The 27797-nt window shown below is 43.4% G+C and overlaps 1 long non-coding RNA gene across 2 annotated transcripts in view; it reads right to left on the bottom strand.

Moving 5' to 3' along the window:
- Positions 1-4074: 4074 nt before the first annotated feature.
- LOC146821165 (uncharacterized) overlaps positions 4075-27797 on the bottom strand; it is a 150510-nt gene continuing 126787 nt past the window's right edge. For both annotated transcript variants that reach the window (XR_014962670.1, XR_014962669.1), the window contains exon 3: positions 4075-4463. This is a non-coding gene — a long non-coding RNA (uncharacterized LOC146821165). The remainder of the gene's footprint in view (positions 4464-27797) is intronic.

The following is a 27797-nucleotide window of genomic DNA, read 5'->3' as shown; positions in this document are numbered from 1 at the left end:
GGTCCCCAGTCCCCGTCTGAGCACCGAACTGCAGAGCTTGGACCAATCACAATACTGCATTGCAGAGTTGTGATTGGCTTAGGGGAGCCTGGCTGTTTTCTGTTCGGCGGAGGAGAAGTGACAGAGGAGGTAGGTGTCTTTTTCTTTTTCTACATCCCCTTACCCCCTAGCCCTCACCCTGCCACTCCAGATCCATGCTGTCCATCACTGAATGCTTAAAAGATTAATTCTTATAAATAAAATTGAGATACCTGAGAAACTGAAAATAAACCTTTAAAACTCACACTAATTCCCTCTATTGACTGTACTAAAAGTCTTTTATGATTTACTGTTATGTAATAGATTGCTTTTTACTTCTTGTCGAAAACAAAGGTCCATACAACCAGTGGTGGGGGATATTTAATGATTACACAATTCGATTGAGATATATAAAACTCTACTCCCTCACTATTGTACAATACAAGTGAGAGAGCACTGTGTGTGTCTCTAAGTACTGAAACTGCTGTGCATGGTGTGCATGGAGTAGGTCAGCATGACAGTACATTGTAAGAGCTCTGTATATGGTGCTGTGCTGGGATAGGCAGTGCACTCTTCAGTTCAAGTTGAAGTGCGTCATTTAGAGCTCTAAAGTGGCATTGCGATGCCTTGTCAACACATTTGAGCTTTGGGATGCACGTTCAAAGAGAAAATCAGAATATACGTGCCATAGCTGTCACGTTTTCCAGGCCGATGCACGACTAGTTATGCCAGTCCATTTTTTTCTTAAAACTCTGTGACTTGTTGTCCTATTTAAAACAGTATGAAAGCAGAATTAAAAGTCCCAGAATTCTTAAGAAAACAAAAACGGGACCAGTCACAAATGGATCAAGGAAACTTGGCAGCCATGAAGTACACTGTTAGAGCTTTGTACATGTCGCAGCACTGGTGTACTGGTCTATGATACACATTGGTGTAAAGGTGAATTGTAAGAGCTTGATTGATGTTTTGCCATTCAAACTTCAATTCATGGTACAGGTCCATATAGCATTGCATTGTGAGAGTTCTGTGGATGTCTCGGTATTGGTATACTAGTCCATGATGCAAATTATGATATAGGTCCCTAGTGGGATGTACATAGTTGTCTCTATATTGGGGGTGATGTGAATGATAGCTCATGATACAAGTATATTGCAGGACGTCAGTGGAATCTGACAAAACCTTACAAATAACTCAGCCTTTAGACCCAAGACTTGTTGGCTTTACCAATGTTTGTTTTTCAAACAACATGGACTTTTTTCAGAATCTATTCTTATATAGCTTTGTACTCTGTTCTTTGTAATCATTCTAATATAAATGGTATCATTTCATCAAACTGTGCAATCATTTGGTTTAGAAACTCTAGGGGCCAGATTTTCAAAAAAGTCACGCAACTCAGCGCAGCCCCCAAAGAGGCAGTGCTGCTTTGCGTGACAGGGCGGGAGCAGGAAAGCGCCATATCCTCAGATATATGGCTCTCTCCTCTTCCCCTAACGCTGGTGCTGATTTCAGCTATCGTGCGCCATGCACACACCTTAGCGCCATAGCGCTAAGGTGCGTGCCTAAATCTAGCATAGGTTTTGTTAAGGAATGGTACCCTTCCTGTACAAAACACTATGCTTAGACAAGTTTCAAAGCTGTTCCCGCTTTGTATGCTTTGAAAAGCATGGAGAAATAAAAACATTTCTCCTGGTAGCACCTCCTTTGAAATGGCGTCAATGTTTGGCGCAAAACCATGTCTACAATTCTTTGTAGATACAGGTTTGCGTCAAAAGGCATGAGTGGTTGCATGGGAATGCCCATGTACCACCCACATAACCCCCCCTCGGCGCTAAGTAACACAAAGCAGTGCTTCACGCTGCTTTGTGCTACTTTTAGGGTGCTTTCCAGCGCAAAACTGGAAAGTAGTTCCCCTCAAAACATTTTGTGCTGAAAAGTGACTGTTACCCAGCGCAAGTGGTTTGAAAATCTATCCCTAGAAGTATAATAAATGGAATCATACAGTTTATACGTTCATCAATTATCTGCTTTCAGTATGATAAATTAGACGAATACATTCCCTAATACAAGAACCACACTCTGGTTCCTTTTAAAATGGAGACGTCCTGATCCAATGATAGCATCAACCTAAACAGAAAAGTGGTCTTAATCTTTATATGATTTTTTTCTTTATACATTGCAGTTGATAGCATGACATTCAGTTTCTTCAATAATGAATTTTCTATGCTTAGATGTGTTTTAAATGTTCCCCTAAGAGAATTAAATGCATTTCAAAACATCTGTGAATCAATGTCATTTAAAGGGTTTTGGGCAACCCGGGCCATAAATATTTTGGGTTACCTGTTTGGAACAACTTTTAATTTTATTACACATTTTTTCCAAATTCACCCCCTATGTTGTCTAAAACTATTGAATTAAAGATTTAGTAATTAAATTGTTCACAAGTGAACTAGAGGAAAAGTTCACTTTCACAGCTGGCCCCTTGGAAGATGGGGGCCCCGGGCAAAAGCTCCTTTGCCCATGCCTTAAAACGTCCCTGCTGTGAATGCCCTAAAAGCCTTCTACTAATTATTTGTGCATTACTTGACCACTCGTCTTACCGGCACTTTTTACATTGTAACAGTCCTTAAATCTCAGCCCCTTAAAATTACTAACTCAACAAGTGCCCATATTTGAGTGGTGAAAGTCGAATATCTCCCAGAGGGACAAGGGAAGGTCTGCAGTAAAAAGCCATTTTATTGCAGACTGTAGTGGTTGGACGGAAAAATGCCAATTAGTCTGGATATTATGCATTCATAGCTCTATATAGTATTCTAACAAATTTAAGTTTGTGCCTTGTGTGTCAAGCCAGATGACACACAGCCTTCAATGTACTATCACAACATCTAGCAATCCAGAGTAGTTACGTGCAATGTAGACATGCAGTGTGGGCTCGACTATCATTTACTCTGTCACTCTGGCATTACCAGACGATCCAGCTTGAAAGGGCCAGTGTGTTAGCGTTTTTTTAAAATTATTTCACGGCCCACAGACCGCAAACCCCCCCCCCCCCCCCCCCCCACACAATTTACACAGTAACCCTTTCAATAAGTCCCATCTGGTAGTGCCAGAGTAGATAACTGCCCACCAGGCCAGACCAACACTGAAGGAACGTTCTTCCATTTTTTCCCATATTAAAAGTGACGCACCGGCGGTGCACGGGGCTTGTAAATAAGCCCCCATCGTTTTCTTCTGTGTTAATGGATACACCACATTAAAATACTGTATTTTCAAGGGACTTTAGATAAGTTGGCAATATTATTTTTTTAAATTAGAGTTAGCTAGTAATAATCTGTTGGGGCACCCATCCTTAGCATCTCGGAGATGTTTTGTGAAACACACACGTTTACCAAACTGACTCACGCCGGAACGACGAAAATCTTCATACATGACAACTGACAGTTAATGCTCCAAATGGTGGTAATGTGTGCTGATCCAAAACGTGAATGCCACTTGAAATTACCAATGGTTGGGGGGTGGGGCCTATTGCATTTCCGTGTATTACCTGTGGATGCAATATGATCTTAGAGCTAAAGCTGTCTATGGCAAACGGTAAAAGGCAGGCGCAGTCACGAGAGGAAGACATGTTGGACTTACATCACTTGCCACACAAGGAGACACTTCATCCATCATTCAGGATCTGTTTACCTTCTGGTATCTATAGAAGCGTGAGGTCAAGGACTGGAAAGCAGATTTGCCAAAAGGGAAGAGATCCGCCATCTTTTAATGTAAGATAAAACAGCACTATAAACAGCATACACAAATTTACAGAGAAAAAGGATCCATTTTAATACATTTCGAGTAAAAGGTGTTTTCTTTAAATATGGTATAAAAATAAATGCAAGAAAAAACATTGACAAAAAATGTACAGACAACAGACAAGACACAAGGTTTCCTCTTCAAACATGATAACATCAGTGAAATGAAACGTCTGTGCTAATTTTCTGTGCAGTAAATGTGATGGCATAATATGTATATTTATTACTATATGCATATTCGTTTTCATATAATTTTTCCAGTTTATGGCGGACAGTGATTCGTAACAAATGTCGTTTCTGGTAGAAGCGTATTTTCCACTGTACTCGACCTGGCAGAAAAAAAAATACAAAGAAAATATACAGGGATCCAGCTGATATGGAGGTCGACGTGAGCAGATAGCCTTTGAAATGGAGGCATTGTAAAGGCTAGAAGGTTCTCGTAGTCCGTAATGCTTTGGTAAACACAAGAGAAAATATACAATTCAGGTCCTTGCTCATGCAACATCTGGTTTGCTGTCCTCTGGTTCTCAGGCAGTCAGTGAGCTACAGGTAGGCGCTGTGTAAATGATCCGTCGGCTTCCACGCTACGAGGCCAGCCTCCTAGTTGGACTGCACTAGACTGGTAAGCCGCTTTGATGTGAGGGATTTTCCCTGAGGAAGAAAACAAGAGGAAAAGAAGAGAGGAAAGAACAGAAACAAAAAAAAAATGTTATTCAGAGGGTATGGAGCAAATGAGGTTACAGTTTGTACGTATATAAAAGCCAACACGTGATGGTAAGTGATGAGATATTGTAGTCGCTCCTAACAGCTCTTCTTTTAAGATTCAGCACATGGTGTTTTCGCAATTCTAAGCCAATACCTCATAAAACCGAAAAGAATTGGCTAGTAGGCTTGCCTAAATATCTCCCCTGCGATTAATTTATAGAAAGAGAGAATGCTCAGGAATGTAGTTGCCTTCATCACCACAAGCAATACATTTTTTGGTGTTCTCAACGGTGCTTCACTGGTGAAAACCACGTGCTTTTGGCAACGGTTACTTTAAAGCAGTGCTTCTTGAGATAGCTGTGTGATCCATTCACATTTTGACTAATGGTAACATATTCTCATTTTCAAGGTAGGACTCTGGGTCTTCACGCACCTGACACTGCAGAAATCTATTTCACAAAAGCAGTTGTCAGCATGTAAAATGAACAGCTATAGATAACTATGCATGATAACATATTAAATAAAACTTGTGTAGTGATTGAAATGCATGTTGCAAATGGCAAACATGTTTAATTTGATCGAAAGCATGAAAAAAAAGTAAGGCATTAAATGTTTGCCAAGTGCATTGACTAGCACATGTTCTTTTATTTTCATCGTGTGAAATGCCATCATTTGAAAACAGAAATGCAAAAGTAAATACACTGATACCTAGCTTGCTCCATCTATGCTAAGCACATTAAGCATGGTCCTGCGCTTCCACTTAACAAATCTAAGCACGCTGGTAGTTCTACTTCTCTCCTGCTTCAATGAATCAATGCTTTAAATAGCAACAATTTGAAAAAGGTAAATGCCTGGACTTGGTAAACGGCGTTTGATGTATATGGAACCATCTGACAAACGTAACTGTGTCATATATTTGTATGAAAGAACTTAAAGTACTGTACTACTGTGCAACATATTTATGGTCATAGCTAAGAGGCCAAGAATGGAATGGACTTGTGCAGAACACTCTACGACTTGGGATTTTCAAAGATGAAAGCCATTGAATGGGCAGGCAAACTGAAATATTCCATCACTCAAAAGCAGTGATTTGAGCAAGCACTGATGCAATTCTGTCCTATACTTATTTAATCAGCAAAGTGTTTAAAGATTAGGTAAACAATAAAGTGTCCATATATGTGATCATTGCTCCTTCTGTCCTTTGTCTCCCTGTCCTTTTACCCCTACCTACTAATGTGTTGTCTGGCTGTCTCTCTGTTGTGACCGTAGATAAATATTTTTACTGTTCTCCACCAGTCGCTGCTGACATGGCTCGCGGGTGGGAGGACGGGGGGTGGCGCAGGGAGGGCGGGGGGTGGCGCAGGGGGGGAAGCTCATCACTGGAACAAAAAGAAACAATCACATCTCCCCTGACTAGAAATCCCTAAACTGGCTCCCATATGAAGCACAAATTCACCTAAAAATATTTTGCAAGACCCATAAAACCACACATTTCAACAACACAAGATACCTAGCACATAAGCTGGAAATATCTGGCGGATATAGGACATTGCGTAGCAACTGCTCCATGGTACTGGAACCACAGATTTTCTCCAAGAAGAAAACATGCAACAGAGCTTTCTCAGGCATCGCACTGAAAATCTGGATTTCTCTTCTGAAGGAAATTTGTCTGATTCACTCTACCGCCTCCTTCAAATCAGAGGTGAAATCATTCCTGATTTCAAATTGGTTAAACTAAAAGTCGTCACCATACTATATATCTACCGGATATGTTTACTTGTTTTAATGTAGCTCTCTTCTTACCTAGTGCTGCACGTTTGAGAAAGACTACATGATGCAATGTCAGAATTTCTTGGGAAGTTATAGTTACTCTTTTAACTTGAATTTTATCTGTGGATGTTTTTATCTGTGTGTTCTTTTATGATTTTTTAAACATATCAAATAAAGACTGACGATGATCATGAAGGTCGAAGGTGTTTTTTTAATGTGGCAAGCAAACCTTGTTTTACCACCCACAGCAAACATTATTTGGTAAGGGCACTGATACACAATGCTATTGTGTCATTTGCTCAGGTTCACAATAATTCAGCATAGATGACATTCCAAGTCTTTTTCTTTCCCCTTATCTATAAATTTGCAATAAAGGGGTATCACTAACTCAAGTGTGCACCAGTACCTCTTTCCACGGAAGCCACATTTTGTTCAATGTTTTATTTGTATACCAATCTGAGGTCTAAGCTTGCACCTGGAAGTACACTTCTCCCTGAGACACAGAAACATAGTCATATGTGTAGTTTCAGGATACTTTGAAAGGGAAGTTGATGACTTTAAAGCACAGCACATTTCATTACATCTAGATACTATGTGCTACTGTTTCACAATAAGTGATTTTCCTAACTATAAAACGTTGAAATACATTTTTTGGGAGGAAAGAAAAATTATGCAAATAATAATATTAGGACTCTCCAGTTTTTTTTTACTGTGCACATAGTTCTGTGGAGAACAGTGTTTTCAGCCACCTTCTCAGCATATTACCCACCACCCTCACATGACACTGCAGCATTGCACAATCACACTCACTGTTATCATACTGTCTTGATCACACGCACCATTACACTCTTACACTAGACCATCATATACATATCACACCAGCACATTGGCAGGCATTGCACTCACCACTTAGCCCTAATCACATCACACTTGCCATATTTACAATATCACATACACATCGTCACATTGACTGCTGGTGCACTTGCTGCATCACCTTTCCTGCATCTCACTCACCACATTAGACTCATCACATCACACTAGTCATTACACGATCATAACCAAACACAATAACAGGCTGCTGTTGACCTCGCTCCATCCCCATAACCACACATCTCATTTACAATATCACACTGACACAATCAAGCTGAAACCAATCACACTCAATGCATCACTGTCATTTACATCTTGCTTCCATCCACAAGAGTATGTAGCATGGGACAATGCCTCAGCCCACTTCAGGCATTGGCTCTTTTTTTTTGTAATTGACAACATTTTCTTTGCTCTCATGTGCACGTCTGGCTAAAAATAAGCGCACTTCAGTGGTAGGGCTAATGGGCCAATCCTGTACATTGCTGGTCTTTTTTAAACTATGCTTTCAGGTTACAGCAACTCAAAGCCAATACTGACTTTTGTTGTTGCTCAATAAAATCATATTTTCTTGTGATGTTCATTTAACTAAAAAGGGTTTCTATACTTGCTCTTAGTGCCTGCTAGGAAGCACCCCTACTATTATATTAAAAGTATTTATAATTGTTAACATTGTATTCTAAATTAACATTTTTACTTCAAACATTTGCCAACATGTTTAGGCAGGGGGTACATTCTATTTTAATCTATGTGGCACATGCACGTAATAAGAACAAAACTATTACCATTGCACCAATTTGCTAAGGCCAGACTTACTGGATTTGCCAATGCTTGTTAAATGTTTGTGAGGAGCACCACAAAAACTTGTTGTTGACCTTCATAGGGCCGTGTTGCCACAAAAATATGCTGTAAATGAGTCATCTTTGTGTCTATTCTTGCACATTTTAAATGTTTTTCCATACATATCTACACTTTTAAACGTACTCCTGAATAAGCAATCTACAAAATCTGTGTGGACATGCATATAACACCCATATTTTATAGGTTGTGTGGACAAAGGCAAAACTTTGCACAGGAAAACATTTTACAAGGTAAGACATTTCAGAACATTATGTCGGCACTGGCTATGCTTTGGGTCTTTAAACACACTTGAAAATCTATATAATGCATAAATAGGTTTCCCCTACGCATCTGGAGATTTATAACCTTTTTAAGGTTTTGTCCTCGTATACCACTCAGCAGTAAAGAAATGTTCTATAACTCTCTCTCTCATTTCCCCACAGAATTTACAACCCTACCTTTCCTGCAACCAAACATGTGTTGTGTCTACTCGCCAACAAACCAAAATTAAAGTTTATCCGGGCTTTATACCTTGCAATTGGATATAGTTTGTTCAACCACAATTGCATCTTTCATCAGTCAAAATACCCTTGCCAGATGCCAGCAGTTTAATATTCACATATTTCAGAAAATTAATCTTGAAGTAACAGTTTTGCTATCAATCGTCTGTCTTCTCTCTTGCCACATGATCCCTTCTCTACAACCTTTCCACTCCCATTACCTTACCAACCAAGTTCAATCGTTCTATTTTTTTACTCCATCTTTTCATTATCCATCTACTACTTTCCTTCTGCTTTTTTGGTCTCTCCAAGCGCTGCCACTTGCAACTGTATCGTACTTAACAAAAAAAAATTAAAAAGGGGTCAGAGCCTGCTCTTTATTTACCATTGGTTGCCTGCATTGTCTATCTTATTTCCTTGCTTCTCATTGGTCAGTCAGTACCACAAAGGCCCCTCCCAGTTTCACTTTCTGTTGTGTGCCGACCTGTGCCATGGAGCATGGAGCAAGTACAGCTTCTGGTCCTCAGCTAATCACCTTCCACTGGCTGGTCATTTGGGGAGATACTGTTTAGGGTTGAGCCAGCGAGAGCATGCGCTAGCGCATGAGACACTGTTGTATGCAGAAAAGGGCTTGGAGGCCACCAATTGCTTACCATTTGTTGGCTTGCATGGCACTTCTTTACAGCCTTGTAATTCATCAAGGCAGGCCTGACATCATTTCCGTTCCTCTCCTTGGAGCAGGGGTCAAGCGCTGATTGATTCAACGTAATTAGTGCCTGTCCGCTGCTCTCAAAATGATTGAGGTACTATTTTATTCTTTTGAACTTTTAGTGCCCTCCAAACAGAAGGCTTGTGACTGGCATAAATGTGCCCAGTAGTACAATTGCAAATATTTATTTTCTATATCTAACTTTCTTTTATTTTGCAGGTCTTCTTTTCTCACTTTGCACTCATTTTTTCTTTTGTTTTTGATCATGAGTGCTGTTCTCAAAAGATGAGGTTTATATTATTTCAAATCAACATTGTTTCTTTCTTATGTGTAATTTCGGAAATGATGCTTTAACACATAATCGTGCAATGCACCCCAATCCACCCACCATCTCACACCACACCAATCCATACCACTCAATCCAATTTACCCCACTCTAATTCAAACCACTCACCCCAATTCAATCCACTCAAATTCAACACACTCCAATTCTCCCAACCCACCTCATTCCAATCTGCTCCACTCCAATCTGCCCCACAGTAATCTGCCCAACTCCAATCTGCCCAACTCCGATATACCCCACTCTCATCCAATTCAGCTCACTCCAATCCACCCACTCCATCCAAATTCACCCCTTTCCACTCCACCACAATCCACCCCACTCCAATCCTCCAGCTCACACCAAACTAATCCAGCCCAATCCAATCTAGCACACTCCAATCAAATCCACCTCACCCAATCCTATCAATCCCACTTCATCTCCAATCCACCCTACTCCAATCCAAACCACCTCACCCCAATCCAATCAATCCCATCGTATCCCCAATCCACCCCACTCCAATGCAATCCACAACAATCCACCCCTCTCCAATCCAAAACAATTTACCCCACACCAATCTGCACCACTCCTATCTAAAATAATCTGCCCCACTCCAAACCAAAACAATCTGCCCCACTACAATCCAAAACAATCTTCCCCACTCCAATCCAAAACAGTCTGCCCCACTTAAGTGTGCCTCCACTCCAATCTAAACATATCTGCCACATTCCAATCTGCTCCACTTTATTCCAAAACAATCTGCCCCACTCCAATCTGCCCAACTCAATTGAAAACAATCTGCCCCACTCAATCGAAAACAATCTGCCCCACTCCAAGCTACCTCGCTCCATTCCAACTCAATCTGCCCCACTCCAATCTGCCCCACTCCAAAACAAGCTGCACCACTCCAATATATGCCACTCCAATCCAAAACAATATGCCCCACTCCAGTCTTCACTACTCCAATCTGCCCCACTCCATCCAATCTGCCCCACAATAATCTGCCCTGCTTAAATCTTCCACACTCTAATTCGGAACAATCTGCCAACTCCAATCCGCTCCACTCAATCCAACACAATCTGCCTACTCCAATCCACCCCACTCCAATCTACACCACTCCAAAACAAGCTGCCCCACTCCAATCTACCCCATTTCAATCCAAAACAATATTCCACACTCCAGTCTGCCCAACGCTATTCAATCTGCCACAATCCAATCCACCCCACTCCAATTCAATCCAGCTCACCCCAATCCACCCACTCCATCCCAATTCCCCCCATTCCAATCCACCACAATCCACCCCACTCCATTCTATTCCAATCCAATCCATCCCACACCAATCTAATCCAGCCCAATCCAATCTATCCCACTCTTTTTTTTTTAAACTTTTATTTCCATGACAGCAGTTCTGACATGACATACATCAGCCTTGTTACTTAACAACAAGTGCAAAACAGAATAGACACGCAAAAAAAACTATTAACGAGGCAAAGACTTCGTATTAGCTAAAACATCATCAATTATCTGACAACAAGTAAGATAGAAAAACCGCAATATTCACCCAATCCAATTGGTTACTGGCGCCCACAGTTTCTTGCCCATGTACTGTTTACTGCCGTCTTTGAACCTGTACACTGCTAACTCCATACTATATATAGCTAGTAACCTAGCCCTCCAATTTATAAACGTGGGGGGGTCCGGACTAATGAACTGCGATGTAATGTTGGCTCTTAAAATGGCCATTGCGAGAAAAATAAATCCAATTTCCGATCTGGTCAATCCTACCATGTCCTGGGTCTGCTCAATCCCCAGGCTCACTAAACCGGGAGTTAATGAAATCATCTTACCTAGGGTCTGGCTCAAGAAGAGCGAGATATTTTGCAAATATTTAGCAAGCTTGGGGCACCCGAAGAACATATGGATCATGTTCGCAGCCAGTGTCCCACACCTGCTACATGAGTTCCCCCATGTCCCAGACCACTTAGCAATTTTACCTGGGGTATAATATAAATCAAAAAACAGACATGTAATGTTGAGCTCTCAAACTGCCAGTTATTAGGATCTGATTTGCCAGTTCCAAGGAAGTCTCCAGGTCCGTACCTTCCTGTGCAAGTTTCCTGTCCCAACTAACATTCTGAGTGATTAGATCATCAGGGAGAATAGACAACAAAGTTTGATAAATTATCCCTATCCTGGACCTAGTCGCTATAATACCCACCAACGGTATCTTGCCAAAATTGACCCTCCCCTGTGCAATTGTTTTAAACAAAAAGCTTCTAATCTGTAAGAACTTAAAAAAATGTCTTGTAGGAAGACCGAATTTTACTTGTAGTTCAGAAAACGACATGATTTGACCCTTTCAAAAGAGATCCCCCAGAACATTAATTCCAAGAGCCCCCCAATTCATGGTTATCTGATCCTGAAAATTGGCGGTAGCAGCCCATATGAGAACAGAGGGGTATGAGCATTCATATTTGGAATCCCAAGCCAATGCCGCATTTTTTTTCAGATAGAGAACGCAGATTGAATGATTTTAAACTTTGTTTTCTTATAATAGCTAGGTTCAAGTACTCTAGTTAGGAAATATTGTGCGTCCTCCCCTAATAGTGCTTCATAGATAGTAGGTCTGACCAATTCAGGAACTAACGCCTTGCTCCTAACCAACAATATCCCCATTTTTTGTAATAATGTTACCCAGTGGTATAGCCTTAAGGAAGGTAATCTCCAGCCCCCCCTTAATCTAGGAAGAATTAACCATTTTGCTGCTCTTCTGGCTTTATGGTAACACCATAAGAATCTAGTACAAACTCCTTCTGCTCTAGAAATACAAGAAGCTGGAAATTCTAGGGGAATTGTCCTAAACAAATATAGAAATTTAGGGAAAATCAGCATTTTAATGACGTTACAGCATCCGTGCAATGAGAAATGAAAATGATCTAGTCTTGCAAGTGTCTGATCCACACTTTTTATAATCAGCTGTATGTTCATCTCGGAAATCTTCTCGACCACAGCTGTAATTTTTATGCCCAGATAAGTTGCTGCTGATACCGTCAAGATCTCCTGCGGTGTTAATGTGTCTGAGTGTATAACCTGGGTTTTATCGGGGTTTAATTTAAAGCAAGAAACGGAGCTGAATTGTTTCGCAAGGTCATACACTGCCGGAAGAGCAGATCTTATGTTAGTTGTAAAGATGGCGACATCATCAGCGTAGGCTAATGTTTTGTACGAGACCTATTTACCATCGCCGCAACGATCCGTGGATTGGCATCTAGCTTAAAAAGTAAGGGATCGATATAGATTGAAAAAAGTAACGGCGAGCAAGGACACCCTTGCCGAGTTCCTCTGCTAATAGACAGTGAGCTGGATTCTTGTCCAGAAATCCGAACCCGAGTCTCAGGTAAGATGTACAGGGCCTGTATGACTGTAATAAATTCCTGCGGGAACCCTTTGGTCTTCAACATCAGCCAGAGAAACCCCCTGGAGACCCTGTTGAATGCTTTCTCTGCATCCAACAGGATCATCCCCAGGGGTAACTTGGAGGCCTGAGCCCAGTCAAACCGGGCTATTGCCCGCCTAGCATGGTCATATGTATCCCGATTCGGAATGAAACCGTGTTGGTGGCTAGACACTAGGGGAGCAATAACCTTTCCAAGCCTCAATGCAATTATTTTAGAATAAATCTTGCTGTCTGCACAGATCAAAGAGATAGGGCGGTAAGATGAAGGACTGAGTTCTGGCTTGTCCTTTTTTTTAAAGACTACAATAGTTGTTTTGTGCCATGAATCGGGAGTCTGACCCTTCTGCGCTCTTAAAAATAAAGATTCAAGCTCGCCATACAGAGTTTGTCTGAATGTGCGAAAAAATTCCAAAGGTATTGAATCAGGGCCTGCAGCCTTGCCTGCTGCCAGCGAAGTTATGGCCGATTAGATTTCCTCTCGTGAAATTGGGGCAGACAGCATATCCCTATGTTCTAAAGTAATCTGAGAGGTTACATAGTCACTGAGAAAGTCCTCTCCTGACATTGTTGGACCATCTTTCTCAGTGGAATAAAGCCCATGGTAAAATTCCGGAAAAACTTCCAAGACCTTAACCGGGAGATCCTGGATCTGCCCACTTTGATCTTTTATTCGACAGATTCAATTCAAGACCACTTTTTGCTGTATACGCTTGGCTAGCAATCTGCCAGCATCCTCTCTGAATTCATAAATATCAGCCCAATATTGCTGATAGCTAAGTCCACCCCATAATATTGATGTATCTTAGTTCTTGCGGCTGCGATCTTTCTTTGACATTACTCTCCTTTCTGCAGATCCCCCAATTACCCTAATAAGCTCTTCCTCGGCCTCCCGAAGCTGGCCTTCCCAGTCATTAATCATTTCTTTTCTCTTCCTCTGTTGATATAGAGAAAAGCTGAGGGTCTCCCTGATCACTGCAGCCTTAAAGGTTTCCCAAACTATTAACTCGGATGCAATACCCTTATTCCTCCCCAAAAATTCCACAATCCAATTCGCCATGTATGTGCAGTAATCCGGGTCAAGTAATAACTTCATGTCAAATGACCAAGTTGCCATTGCTTGAAGCGAGTGTCCAGTTGGGAGTTGGATTACTAATGGATTGTGATCCGATATCAATCTAGGGAAGAGCACGCAATTAATCCTTCCTGTTATTAATTAAATTGGACAAAAAAAGATAATCTAAACATACAAACTTTTTGTGGGGGGCAGAAAAATACGTATATCCTGACTCGGCCTGGCGCTGACGTTGACAGATATCAACCAGCCCATGTTCCTGGCACAACCCCTGTAGAGCCTTGAAAGTCTTATCCTTCCTACCAGAGTAAGAGGCATCACTGTGGAGATTGAAGTTGGCCTCTAAATGAATATTAAAATCCCCGCAGAACACTATCAAGGGAGGCCACAGAGCATGTTCAATATTTAAAAGGTCAAGGCTGGCGGGGTCATCTATGTTCGACCCATAAAGAGAGCATATAGTGTATAATGTCCCCCTTATAACTGCTTTTAAGATTACCCATCTCCCTAGTTTGTCTTCCTTAACCTGATTACACGTTAAAATACCCTTCCTTGTCATTATGGCTACCCCTCGGGTATTAGTAGCTTGCTGGGTACATGCCAGGAGATCGAAGCCCAAATCCTTTAACCACCTTCGATTATTCCAGAAGATATGAGTTTCCTGAAGACAAAGTACATCAATCTGCAAATATCTAATAAGTTTCGCAAGTATACCCCTCTTTTTCCTATCATTCAGGCCACAGCAGTTTATTGAACAGACTCTAATATATCTATTCCTATCCGCCATACCTGCAAACTTCTAATGACATACCATTATAACACTGGGGCTTTGCCGCCAGCTTTGCTAACAAATTTTCAAGAAAAAAAGCGTATCTAAATATTGATTATTGTCAGAACTGCTATATTTGTCATAACTATAAAAATGAGTAAATGCTTGTGTACCCTCCACCCTCACCCCCCTCTGTCCCCCCACCCTAAATCCCCCCTCAGATGAGGACCCTTCCTTTCCCTCAGGAATGCCCAAAATTCACAAGTTGTTGCGTCTGGCGTGATTTTCAAGATCGGACAGTTTCAACAGAGTATTGTCTCTCAAGGATTGCACTGATTCGGTCTTCTTTTGCGAGCTTAACTCATCTTCCAATTGGGAAATCCTGGCTTCTGCCTCTCCGATTCTAGTAGCAAAGTCAGCACAAGTCTTAGCAAATCTACGGATGGAATTTAGCAATTTTCTACAGGCGCCTTTGTGTCCTTAGAACTCTCTGCCCTTGTTTCCGCTCGATGAGCCATAATCACTTGATAAATCATAGAAAGTGTAATTTCTTCAGTGCAATTAGGCATGATGCCGGGCTCTGCCGATGACTCCCCCTTTCCCTCATTAGCTATTTCACCTAGATTTTGGTCGAATAAGAGTAATCCCAAATCATGCTACCAGTGGCCCCATTGGCCCTATTAGCTGGAGTAGGGAGGGCAGGAAGTTTCTTAACCGTACCACGATTAAACAAGGATATATTACTCTCTTCCTCCCAATGTAGGCTACTGATATCACTCCCTTCACCTGTCCATTCTTTATCCTGGCAGTCCTCTTCCGAAGAATTAGAATGGTCTGATAAAGAGAAAAACTTATCAGTAATTTCCACCTCTCTACAGCTGGATTCATTGCCTTCTCTCAGAACCTCCACATTTGTGTGTAGCATTGAATCCCCAGCCTTGGTTTCCAGGCCATCACATGAATGGACTCCATTTCCCAACATGCATTGGGATTGCTGTGTTTGGATTGCAGAGTCTGTTATTGCCAATGGGAGAGGCCTCTCAATGATACCATTCTCAACAAGATTGTCAGTAAGATTATCAGCAACAGTACACAGGGTAGCAGTGGTCATAAAGGCAGCATCGGGGGGACCTGTTACCTCCAGCACTGCCCTCCCCTGGTTCTGGCCCCCTCCGGCAGCTCCCCCCGCGGCATCAATGCTGGCCTCGAAAGTCAAAGCCTCCTGCACAATCATTTCCCCCTGTGTTGAAAGATCAAGGGATTTTGTTTTCCCCATGGGGGATGCCTCGATGCCACCGGAGGGATTGCCAACCACTTTGTTTCTTCCAGACTGAGTCTTAAACAACGTGGGTACTGTCTGCTTACCGCGTGTGACGGCTCCGTTCTTGCCCGGTTTCTGCTGCTCACCTAATCCCATCATCTCTATTCCAGACAGGCGGCTCGCAGTCACAGAGCTTCCTCCATCTGCGGGGCCGACAGGAACTGTTTTCCCAGCGTTGTCCGAGCCCTGCGTGCCGCATCCCCTGATTCCCTTGCTGCCTGCCTTCGGTGGCATTGCTGCAGCTCCTTCCGTGAAATCAAGCGAGGAAGGCAAAGCAGCCGCTGAGCGAAGACGAGCTTGTGACGCCAACTGACAGGGAATCGGGACCCCCCACAGCCAAAACCACGACCTCCAGAGCATCCACACAGTCCGAACACGAGGCCCGCATGAGATGCAAAAAGAGAGTGAGTAAAGTTAAGCACTGTCTATTCCATAATTCCAGTTACTTCGTCAGATACTGCGTTCAGAATCGCTGTCAAAGCAGGTCTTAGCAGGAGAGAGTAGGTGGTCAGCTTACTCGACCGGCTAACCGGCCGCCATCTTGCCTAGCAACTCCAATCTATCCCACTCTAATTCAATCCACATCACATCACCCCAATCCAATCTACCCCACTTTGTCCTAAACCACCCCACTCCAATCCAGTCCACCCCCACTCCAATCCAAAACAGTCGGCCCCAGTCCTATCCAAAACAATCTGGCCCACTCCAGTCCAAAACAATCGGCCCCACTCTAATCCAAACTAATTTGCCCCACTCCAATCCCAAAACATCTGCCCCATTCCAATCCAAAACAATCCGCCCCATTCAAATATGCCCCACACCAATCCAAAACAATCTTCCCCACTCCAATCCAAAACAATCTGCCACACTCCAATCAGCCCCATTCCAGACAGCCTAAGCCACTCCAATCCATAACAATCTGCCCCCACACCAATCCAAAACAGTCTGCCCCAATCCAATGGGCCTCCTTTCCAATCCAAAAAAATCTGCCACATTCCAATCTGCCCCACTTTATTTCAAAACAATCTGCCCCACTCCAATCTGCCGCACTCCAAAACAAGCTTCACCGCTCCAATCTACCCTACTCCAATCCAAAACAATATGCCCCTCTCCAGTCTTCATCACTTCAATCCACCCCACTCCATCCAAACAGCCCCACTCTAATCTGCCCTGCTCAAATCTTCCCCACTCCAATCCTCCCCACTCCAATTCAGAAGAATCTTTCCACTATCTTCCCCACTCCAATCCAAAACAATCTGCCTACTCCAATCCACCCACCTCCAATCTGCCCCACTCCAAAAAAAGCTGCCCCACTCCAATCTACCCACTCCAATCCAAAACAATATGCCACACTCCAGTCTTTCCAACTCCACCCAATCTGCTCCAATTCAATCCGCCCACTCCAATCCGCCCCACTCCAATTCAAAAATGTCTGTCCCACTCTAATCCACCCAACTACAATTGGCCCAAATCCAATCCAGAACAATCTGCCCACTCCAATCCACCCCACTCCAATGCAATCCAGCTCACCCCAATCCACCCAGTCCCTCCCAATTCACCCCACTCCAATCCACCACAATCCACCCCACTCCATTCTATTCCAATAAAATCCATCCCACACCAATCTAATCCAGCCCAATCAATCTACCCCACTCTAATTCAATCCACTTCACTCCAATCCAATCAATCCCACTCTGCCCGAATCCACCCCACTCCAGTCCTGTCCACGACAATCCACCTCCACTCCAATCCAAAACAATATGATGCACTCCAGTCTGCCACACTCAATCCGATCTGCTCCTATCCAATCCGCCCACTCCTATCCACCCCACTCCTATCCGCCCCACTCCAATCCAAAACAGTCCGTCCCACGCTAATCCGCCCAACTACAATCAGCCCCGATCCAATCCAGAACAATCTGCCCACTCCAATCCGCCCCAATCCTAAGTAATACAGCTCATTCAAATCCACTGGGTCCATCCCAATTCACCCCACTCCAATCCACCACAGTCCTCCCCACTCAATTCTATTCCAATCCAATCCAATCCACCCCACACCAATCTAATCCAGCCCAATCCAATCTACCCCACTCTAATTTAATCCACTTCACCCCAATCCAATCCATCCCACTCTACCCGATTCCACCCCACTCCCATCCAGTCCACCACAATCCACCTCCACTTCAATCCAAAACAGCCTTCCCCAGCCCAAACCAAAACAATCTGGCCAACTCCAGTCCAAAATAATCAGCCCCACTCCAATCCAAACTAATTTGCCCCACTCCAATCCAAAACAATCTGCCCATTCCAATCCAAATCAATCGCCCCACTCTAATCCAGAATAATCAATCCTACTTCAATTCAAACCAATCTACCCCACTCCAAAATTGTCAACTCCAATCCAAAACAATCTGCCCTACTCCAATCCAAAACTATCTGCCCCACTCCAAGCAGCCCCACTCTAATCCAAATCAATTTTTCCCACTCCAATCCGCTCCACTCAAATCCAAAGCAATCTGCCCCAGTCCAATTAAGAAAATCCACCCTACTCCAATCTACTCCACTCCAGTCTACCCCCCTAAAATCCAATATATCTCACCCCAATCCAATTCACCCCACTCCATTCCAATCCAATCCAATCCACCCCACTCCAAAACAATCCACACCACACCAGTACAATTCACTCCAATCCAGCCAAATCCAATCTACCTCATTCCAATCCACCCCACTCCACTCCAATCCAATCGACCCACCCCAATCCAGTCCACCTGAATCCAATCCAGTTCACCACACCCTAATCCAATCCACCTCAATCCAATCCAATCCACCTCACTACAATCCAACCTACTCCACTCCAATGTACTCTACCCCATACCAATCCAACCCACATGATCCCATCCCACTCCAGTCCACCCCACTCTAATCCAATCCACCCCACTCTAATACACCACACTCCACTCCACCCCAGTCCAATCCTCTCCTCACACCCCGCTCCAATCTAATCCACCTCATGCAGTCCACCCCACTCAACAACACCCCACTTCACAGCACTCCATTCCACCCCACTGTACCCTAATTTAATTCACCCCACCCCAGTTCAGTCCTTCCACTCAATCCAATCCATCCAGCCCACCAGACTCCAATCCACCCCACTTCAATCCAATCCACCCACTCCAATCCAATCCACTATCTAGTCCAATCAACCCCACTCTAATGTACCCCACTTCAAATGAGCCGTAAGCAACAGAAACGTTGAATTGCTGTGGGGGAGACTGCAGGTAACCGCCACATTGCCGCCACTGCGGCCATGGAACTGGGGTTTGCCTAGGTGGATTCGGAGGCCTACGTGGCCAAGATCGTGATTTCCGGTGAGCTCACCTGAGATTATGGTGCAATGGGCAAGAGCCTCAAGCAGGCTCGGGCGAGGCCACTCGCTGCTTGCCAACAGTGCGCTTGCTTGTGGCACTGCGGCACTGCTGTTGTGGTGGGCCCTTCACAGGTGGGTCGACCTGTGGCAAAAAACTTCTTCTAACTGCTCACAAGTCTTTTAAGCCACAGGACAACCACAGGATTGCACAGGACTGCAGGCAATAAGGCAACAAGCCAATAAAAACTCCGGTAAGGGTCATAAGGCCTAATCCAAACACCCGCCATCAACCTTCCTCGCAAGCTCTCTGACCTTACTTCTCAGTTGCCTGATGACCCATTTTGAGCCCCTCACGTCCACACTAACTATCACAACGGCCTCCCTCTCATGCTCTCACGCTCCAGCCACTACTTCAGCATCTGCCTCGGTGCCCATTTTTGCTCCTACTTGGCTTGCTTGGTTTGTGTTGGGAGAATAGCAGGCAGTGGCAGATACATGGAGGTACGAAGGGCCATGGTGACCGTGAAGTTGCGACGGTGGGAGCCACTTGGTCTGAAACTCGGTTGTCAGCCATGAATGCTCAGGGCAGCATAACTGAAATACTTAGCTCTGAAACATTCTGAGATACCCTGAGTTGGCCAGAGACGCTTGCTGTGAGCCGTTTGTGGCTCGAGGCCTGAAGCACAGTCTAATATGAAACTGAAGTTCTGTCTAAAGGAACCTGACATGGACAACTAAGGAAAACAGGCGGCCACAGGAAAATGAGATCTGGTAAAGTTAGACAACAGGTTGCACAGAAACGATTGAACGAAAAAACAGAACACAAGGAAACCCAAGCTAGAGAATAAGTGAAGCCCAGAGCAGCCTACTGATATCACCAATCCAGTCATTATTTGGGAAAATGAACTGTAGCTGTAAATATATGTTTTTAAAAGACCTGGTAGCTTGCATCTACTCAAAGACAGAAAACATTGTGGGACTGCCTAACCCACTCAGGCCTAAAAATCTGAGTAAATATTAAATCCCGATCAACGGGCCAGGGTGAGCCCAACTGACAATAGAACAGTAACAGTGCTTAGAAATAGTGAAGTGTCAGCAGGTAAACTTACCACAATACTGTCTTAGGTCCACGCAGCAAACTAGCCACTATTCAATACCAAGTCCTGGCCCATGCCAGTCCTCTCCGCATACAAACATCTACTGCATCGAGGAGGTGGACAACTCCTGGCTGAATTCAATTTCATGAACAAACAATGCGGGTCTAAACCAGGCAATGGAAGTTAAGACCATCAACCTGGTGGATGATCTTGTAGGGCATGAGCAACCTGCTATTAAAATTTTAAACCCATCTGAGCAATTCACTCAAGAAGAGTGAATTAACAAACATAAACTGACATCTAGTGCCCCGGCAAAACTAACGCAAATTGTGAGAGCTTACATTTAAAAACGGACAATATTTCCAATGTACATGCATTAAACATTTTACAGACATCAATTATGGCACTTAATATGCAGTCAGACAAACTGAACATCCAAATCGACCTTAGGAACGTAATAGTCTCCCACGTCACTGGTATAAATGCGAAACTAGACAAACTGATGGACTGGATAACAAGGATGCCAGCTATTTTAATGTCTATTTTGAATAAAAGGGAAAATCCAAAGCCAGAAACCATATCTAGTGTGCATACCCAAGAGCTGAGCTACCAGCCTCACGTTTGAGCAGCAGAACAAGAACAGCAACATATTGCAGATACAAATGAGCCGCTCAGTACGACGGGAGGAAATCTCACTAGCCAGGAGTTGATAGAGCACCCATCAATGCCAATCAAACATAGAGTGTGGTGAATGATGTTGATCTACACGAGCCAATGACCCCTTGCTCAAACTAAGAGACAGAAAAAACGTTTTTAATACTTAGTGAAAGAAGTTCCTGGCAGCAACAGACTATATCCCATCTTTGAGGCTAAGTATGAACAAAGAAAGGTGGCTATTGCAAACACTTCAATAATTTCCTACAATGACACTACTACTGTGGGTAAATTGCCAAATTTGGAATTTACTGGACACATCACAAACAACGATAGACATGACTGATAATGTTCCCAAGAAACCTGAAAACATCCTGGCTCATGTTGGACCACACAACAGAACACAACACAAAATGAAGGTGAAGCTCTCCCAGCTAAAAATACAAGGATCAGGTTCAGAAAGGTCTGTGTCCCTTGCAATACGAGAAAAACTGCAAAGTGAATCTAATCCCATACAGGGCTATCCTTCCTGATCACCAAACTATGGAAGAGATAATAATATCTCAGCTCAGTGATCCATAAAGATGCTATCATATTCTTTGAACAGTATTACTAGTCATGTATTAGTGCCACCACTCTATAGAATGCATACCATCTGCCACCCTCTACTTGAAGCCACAACCTTCTAGGAACATCTAGGGTCATGGTTCTAGCTATCCTACGTAACAAATGGAAATAGGTTTGAGGCCTCAAATAACCAAGACAGACTGAGTCATGGTATCTTCTAGCATACAAGGAATCTCAGCAAACAACTCACACAAATTCAATATTTTTTGTTCAGGTTGGCGATTTAACAGGGCTGTGTTGTCCACCGTGAAAAGGCAGCCTAAGAAAAGAACTCACTAGGTACAATGGACGGATTCTGCAAGTCTCTTTCCTTGCTAGATATGTCTAGGAAAAAGGTACCCAATTCATCTATCGCTCATCTTAGAGAGCTGTACAATGACAATAAAGAGCAGAGGATTCGTACCTTACAGCCTACTGAACCCCTTTAATGCATTTTATGGAGCCATGCCATATTCTATTCATTGTCGCCCCCTTCACCTTCCCATCCCCCATCCCATAAACACATACAGGTTCCTAATCCTCTCTTACCTTAACTCGAGACCAGAGAAAACAATAATAACAGCAAATAACATCACAGATAGGTCCTTCTTCAGCTCCTGCCTGAAAATGAATTCCAGATAACCCCTTTTTATTTTCAGGCTTGGTCATAGACACCTTTAGATGTCTCTCCAGCCTTATGAATTTAAAATACATACAGAAATAAAAAATGCATATGTATGTGGAGGGTCTATCATTCTGCTTCCACCCACCGCACCATATAGCATGGGGTAAAGGGTCAGCCCATGAAGGCCATTCCCATCTTGTGGCATTGTTCCTGATAACATGGGCAAATTTGCCTTTAAAAAATTCACTTCAGTGCCAGGCTGGTGGGCAAGTACTTCACTTTGGCAATGTTTTTTTTCTTTCCACTTTTTATCCATTTTTTCGGTCCTTGTGTGTCTTTAAAAATGTGGCGTATATTAAAACTAGAAAATGGTTCTAAACCAGTTCTAAGTCACCTGCCTGATAGGGAGCACTGGTACTGTTAAATTGTATGAAATGGGAAATTTATTTTTGCATGCTTATGACTAATGATTGCAATATTCTTTTTGAATGAACGATTGAACCAGTTTGACCAAGGCCACAACTAATGGCTTTGCCAACGTTTGCTTAACTAGTGCAGCTTCTCGATGGCACACTGGTATTATCAGGGGAATCGAATTATTCAACTATAGTTTGCATAATTATGGATCTGCTGCATTTTCCACATAATTCATGATCTGCAGCATTGTCTGCAGATTTTAACAATAAACGTTTGTTTCTATCTGAAAGTAAAGTTAGTAAAATTTCAGCAACACGTGTTGCCATGCATTGGAAGGTCCTTGCAAAGGTTGACTTCTCATGTTTCTGTTGCTTATTTTTATGTTTCGGTGTTAAGCTAAGGTGCAATCTATATCCAATGTTAATAAATGTCGAAATTACAAAACAATGGGGTAATACAGTCAGAAAATGTGCCACATTACGCCACATAATTTGCTTTTTCTTGCTACACAATTTAGCCAAACCTGATGTATAATTTGTCCCTCTCTTGTTGCATAGTTCCAGTGGCCCTGGTTATTTTTTTGCATTGGGCTCAATACTCATTCCCGTGTGAGCACCAGGGCTGGACTGGGAACAGAAACCAGCCCTGGCAAACTGCCCAGCTGGTCCCCCTGGGGTGAGGGGGTGAGTGCAGCCGAGCAGTTTGCGAGGGCCGGTTTCGGCCTATTTTGTTACAGGGGGCCGATATTGCCGACCCCCTGGTAACAAAAATGGCCCCAAGGGGGCCAAAACCGGTCCCCATCCTAGCGGCCTACCGGGCAAATGCCCGGTGCCTGCTCTGGCCAGTCCTGCCCTGGTGAGCACACACTCACACAGGCCCGAGCACACATGCACCTACAAAGCAATCCACACAATTACTTTAAACCCCTTCTGGTAGTATCCAAATTCTCTCTCTTCCTCTTTCGTTTACACACAAATGGGTACGCAAGCAGTTAAACACCAGCAAGCAGACAAACATTCACCCAAATGGCTCAGGCAGGATAAAAGAAATGTTTAGGGTTCGCCTCCACAGCGTTGAAATCTCCTTTATTTAATATATCTTAGAAGGGGGTTCTTATCAGTTCCTGTTGCCAAAAAACTGTGTTAATTCGCTTTTGGGTGGACTTTATATTTTTTGGTTAACTTCCCCCTGATACTTCTATCAAAGCTGTTCACGCTGTTTAAGCCCCATTCACTATCAAGATAAGATCTCTTCCCAAGGAATAGTCAAGTAGCTTCTAACAGTATGCTAAAATGCTTTCTTTTTATTACTTAGTTGTGTAAAGCATATGCTTGAGCCTTAGAACTTTTGTGGCATTTCCTATTCATGCCTCAGTACCTTTCTTTGCGCTTTGTAGGCATTATCGGATAGATTTATTTAACTTAATTTATTTGGTCATTAGGATCAAATTCTAAATGTTGTAATAAACTCTGCACATTAAAAATAAAGTTAATATACAAGAGCCATGCTATATTTACAGCCACAAGTGCAGTTACAGGGTCATGATTTGAATGGTGCAGCAGGTGCAGCTGCAGTTGTCAGAACTCCTCTAAACACACAATATTGCTACATTTGACTATTAAACAGACAGTCACAATTGCAGTTACATTGCAATTAAATGTGACTTGATGTGAATGGTGCAGCAGGTTCAAATGCACAGGGGCCAAAAGCTCTAGGGACCCCACTAGAAACATATTATTGCTATATTTTAAATCTAAACAAGCAGTCACAAGTGCAATTACCTTGCAGACAACAAGGTCATGATTTCAATCGTGCAGCAGGTGCAGTGACACCAGGGCCTAAAGCTCTAGGCACCCCCACTAAACACCTAAAATTGCTATATGCTACTACTAAACAGGCAGTCACAAGTGCAGTTACCTTGCAGACAACAGGGTCATGATTTGAATGGTACAGCAACACCGGGCCCAAAAGTTGTCACAACTCCTCTAAACACCTAATATTGCTATATTTTACTACTATACAGGAAGCCACAATTGCAGTTAAATTGCAGTTAAAAAGGGCTTGATTTAAATGGTGCAGCAGGTGCAGTGGCACTGGGGCCAAAGGTTGCCATAACTCCACTAAACACCAAATATTGCTATATTTTACTACTAAACAGGCAGTCACAAGTGCAATTATCTTGCAGGCAACAGGGTCACTATTTGAATGGTGCAGCAGGTGCAGTGGTACCGGGCCCAAAGGTTGTCAGAATTTGCCTAAAAACATCATATTGCTATATTTTACAACTACACAGGTAGTCGCAAGCACAGTTATTTAGCAAGCGCTAAGGTCAATAGTTCATCAGGTGCAGTGGCACCAGACCCAACAATTGTCAGAACTCCTCTAAACACGTGATATTGCTATTACATCGATTAAATCTATCATTTTTCCCCCTTCCATTTCATTTTTGCAAAATGTTGATATTACTTACCCGCACTATACCAGTAGTAACAGTACAATATAAAGCCTTTTTGTACATAAACAAGTCATAACACTTTAACAGACTTTCTGTAATTTATATTGTACAGCTACTCAGCAAGCTACAACTTACTACAAAAAGCAGCTTATTAATAAATCACATAGGTGAAATCTAAGGCATTTACCAATGCTTGTTAACTTCTTACCTCCTGTGGCTTCCTTAATTCCTGCCCTCAGTGGGTTGCCTGGATTCCAGTATGTGCACAAATGCACATGATAGTGTGAATGTGATTGGCAGGGCAGGGCCTGAATGGATACTGCTCTGTCAAGCTCAACGTGAAGGTTAAATTCTCAACACCCGCGTGTCCACGACAAATGCAAATGAGCTGCTGCTTAACAGTTCAGCAGGGGCTCAGCACAGGGTAACAGCTGGGCTTTGGCTGTCAGAGTATCCTGGAGGTAGGCTCCACCCTGAGAGCCTTAGCCGCACCAGCAATAAACAGTATATCAGACACGAGTACCTGTACTTTCCTTGGCGGTGGAGAAGTCGGGATACTTGAAGGCAGGGCCGGACTGGGAAGGCAAACCAGCCCTGGCAATTACTTTGGACCGGCCTGGGGTGGGAATGCAGGGTTTTGGGGGGGCTGGTGGGAAACACTGCTGCTGCGCTTTTGTTAACGGGGGTCCGTATTGGAGCACTGCTGCAAAACCGGCCCCCAGAAACAAAACTGGCCCCCACCAGTCCAAAACCAGGCCCCACCCTTCTGGCCCATCGGGAAAATGCCCGGTGCCCACTACGGCCAGTCCAGCCCTGCTTGGAGGGAAAAAAATGAGAAGTGTCGCTACTCAGTACCTGTGAGTACAGCCCCATTTAAAGCACTGGGTAAAATTACAGCATAGTACCCACTGCTCAAAAATTGACATTTGCCAGGTTGTTGGTCCCCACAGGTCCTGTTTAGAGTCTGTACAATACTCGTTATTGGTGCCAAGGCTATTAAGGACTTCACCCACACTCGGTTCTTGCATTTTATTTGTACAGGTTGGGTCCCCATCACATTAATTTAAATCAAAACATTTACTGCATCTCAAATCACTTTCATCCTTTTGTAAGGGTCTGAAAGTGCGGTAAAAAATCTCAATGGTGAGTAGGGGAGTGCATCCTATCATTTGCCATATGCTTCCCATTCTACAACCAAAGCTGTAAAAGAAATGAAGGAGTAACGAAGGATGCAAAAAACAAACACACAATAGCAACAATGCCATAGCGCTTTATTTTAGCTTCACACATTATAGTATTTCTTTATTTAATTTTAGCCACACTGCTCTACAGCAGTAGTGGCCCATCCCCTGCCAAAGTGTGGGGGGGGGGGGAGGACGGACTGGGCCAGAGGAGGGAGGTGGGGAGGTTTGGGGGGGGACAAGTAAGAAGGAAAAAAAATGAAAATAAACGTACGTTGCGGCCGCTGCCGTCTCCCGCAAATCTCTTAATTCTCCTTCTGGTCCTGGGCACAGGCTCCCAACCAGCCCTGCGACCAATCCTGAAGCTGGTCTCGCATGAGAGCAGCTTCAGGATTGGCCGGAGCACCGGCAACTTGCGCTCCCAGGCAGACTGGGAACCTGGGCCTGCTCTCTCCAGCCCCAGCAATACAGCTGGGACTGGAGAGAGCTTCACTGTGCATTAGGGGTTTGGCCGACCTGAGACGGCCGGCCAAACACCTCATGCGCAGTGAAGGGAGTGCCCACCACTCCCCCACCAGCAGTGTCATACCCTGGACCCGCCCCCAAGACTCATCAGAGTCTTGGGGGAGGGTCCAGAGGATTTAAATAAAATGATAATAAAACAAGTATAAAACCTGTTTTATTATCGTTTTATTTTCTGCTGGTGGCAGGGGATGGCGCTCCTTCGCCCTAATGGAGCGTCCATCCCTGCTCTACAGCAGGGCTAAAAGACATTGACAAAGTCAATCGCTGTGACATAGGCCAGACCTGCTGGCTTTGCCAAAGCTTGTTCCCTATTTTGGTCCTTGTTTTTGTGCCCAGTCCCGCTCATTCCCCAACACTTAGACCTTTCTAGCTCCTTTGAACCTTCTCACCTCCTCATGTGATCGCTCTCTCTGCGCCCGTTCTGCGCCCATTCCCATAATCTCTGCTCCAGACCACCCATCAGATATTTCGATTTTTTATATTATTTAAATCATTTCCTGCTTTCACGAGCAAAATAAAAGATTTTTCATGTAATTTCCTCAATATTATTATTTTGTATTTTTTTCATCTTTTTTTTATATCAATTGCTATTCCGTTTATGCACGGCTGAAAACGTGTATTAGGATACTCTCATTTATGTGAATTCTTCAAGCTTTGGTGTTGGTGTTATTTCCTGAAACAACATTGGTTACACAATACTGGCTGGTGTTATCAGCAGAAATACCAGAGA

This window comes from Triturus cristatus, chromosome 6 (genome assembly GCF_964204655.1).
Source record: "Triturus cristatus chromosome 6, aTriCri1.1, whole genome shotgun sequence".
Lineage (NCBI taxonomy): Eukaryota > Metazoa > Chordata > Amphibia > Caudata > Salamandridae > Triturus > Triturus cristatus.
The sequence above is the reverse complement of the archived record's forward strand: the minus strand, read 5'-3'. Positions and strand labels throughout refer to the sequence as shown.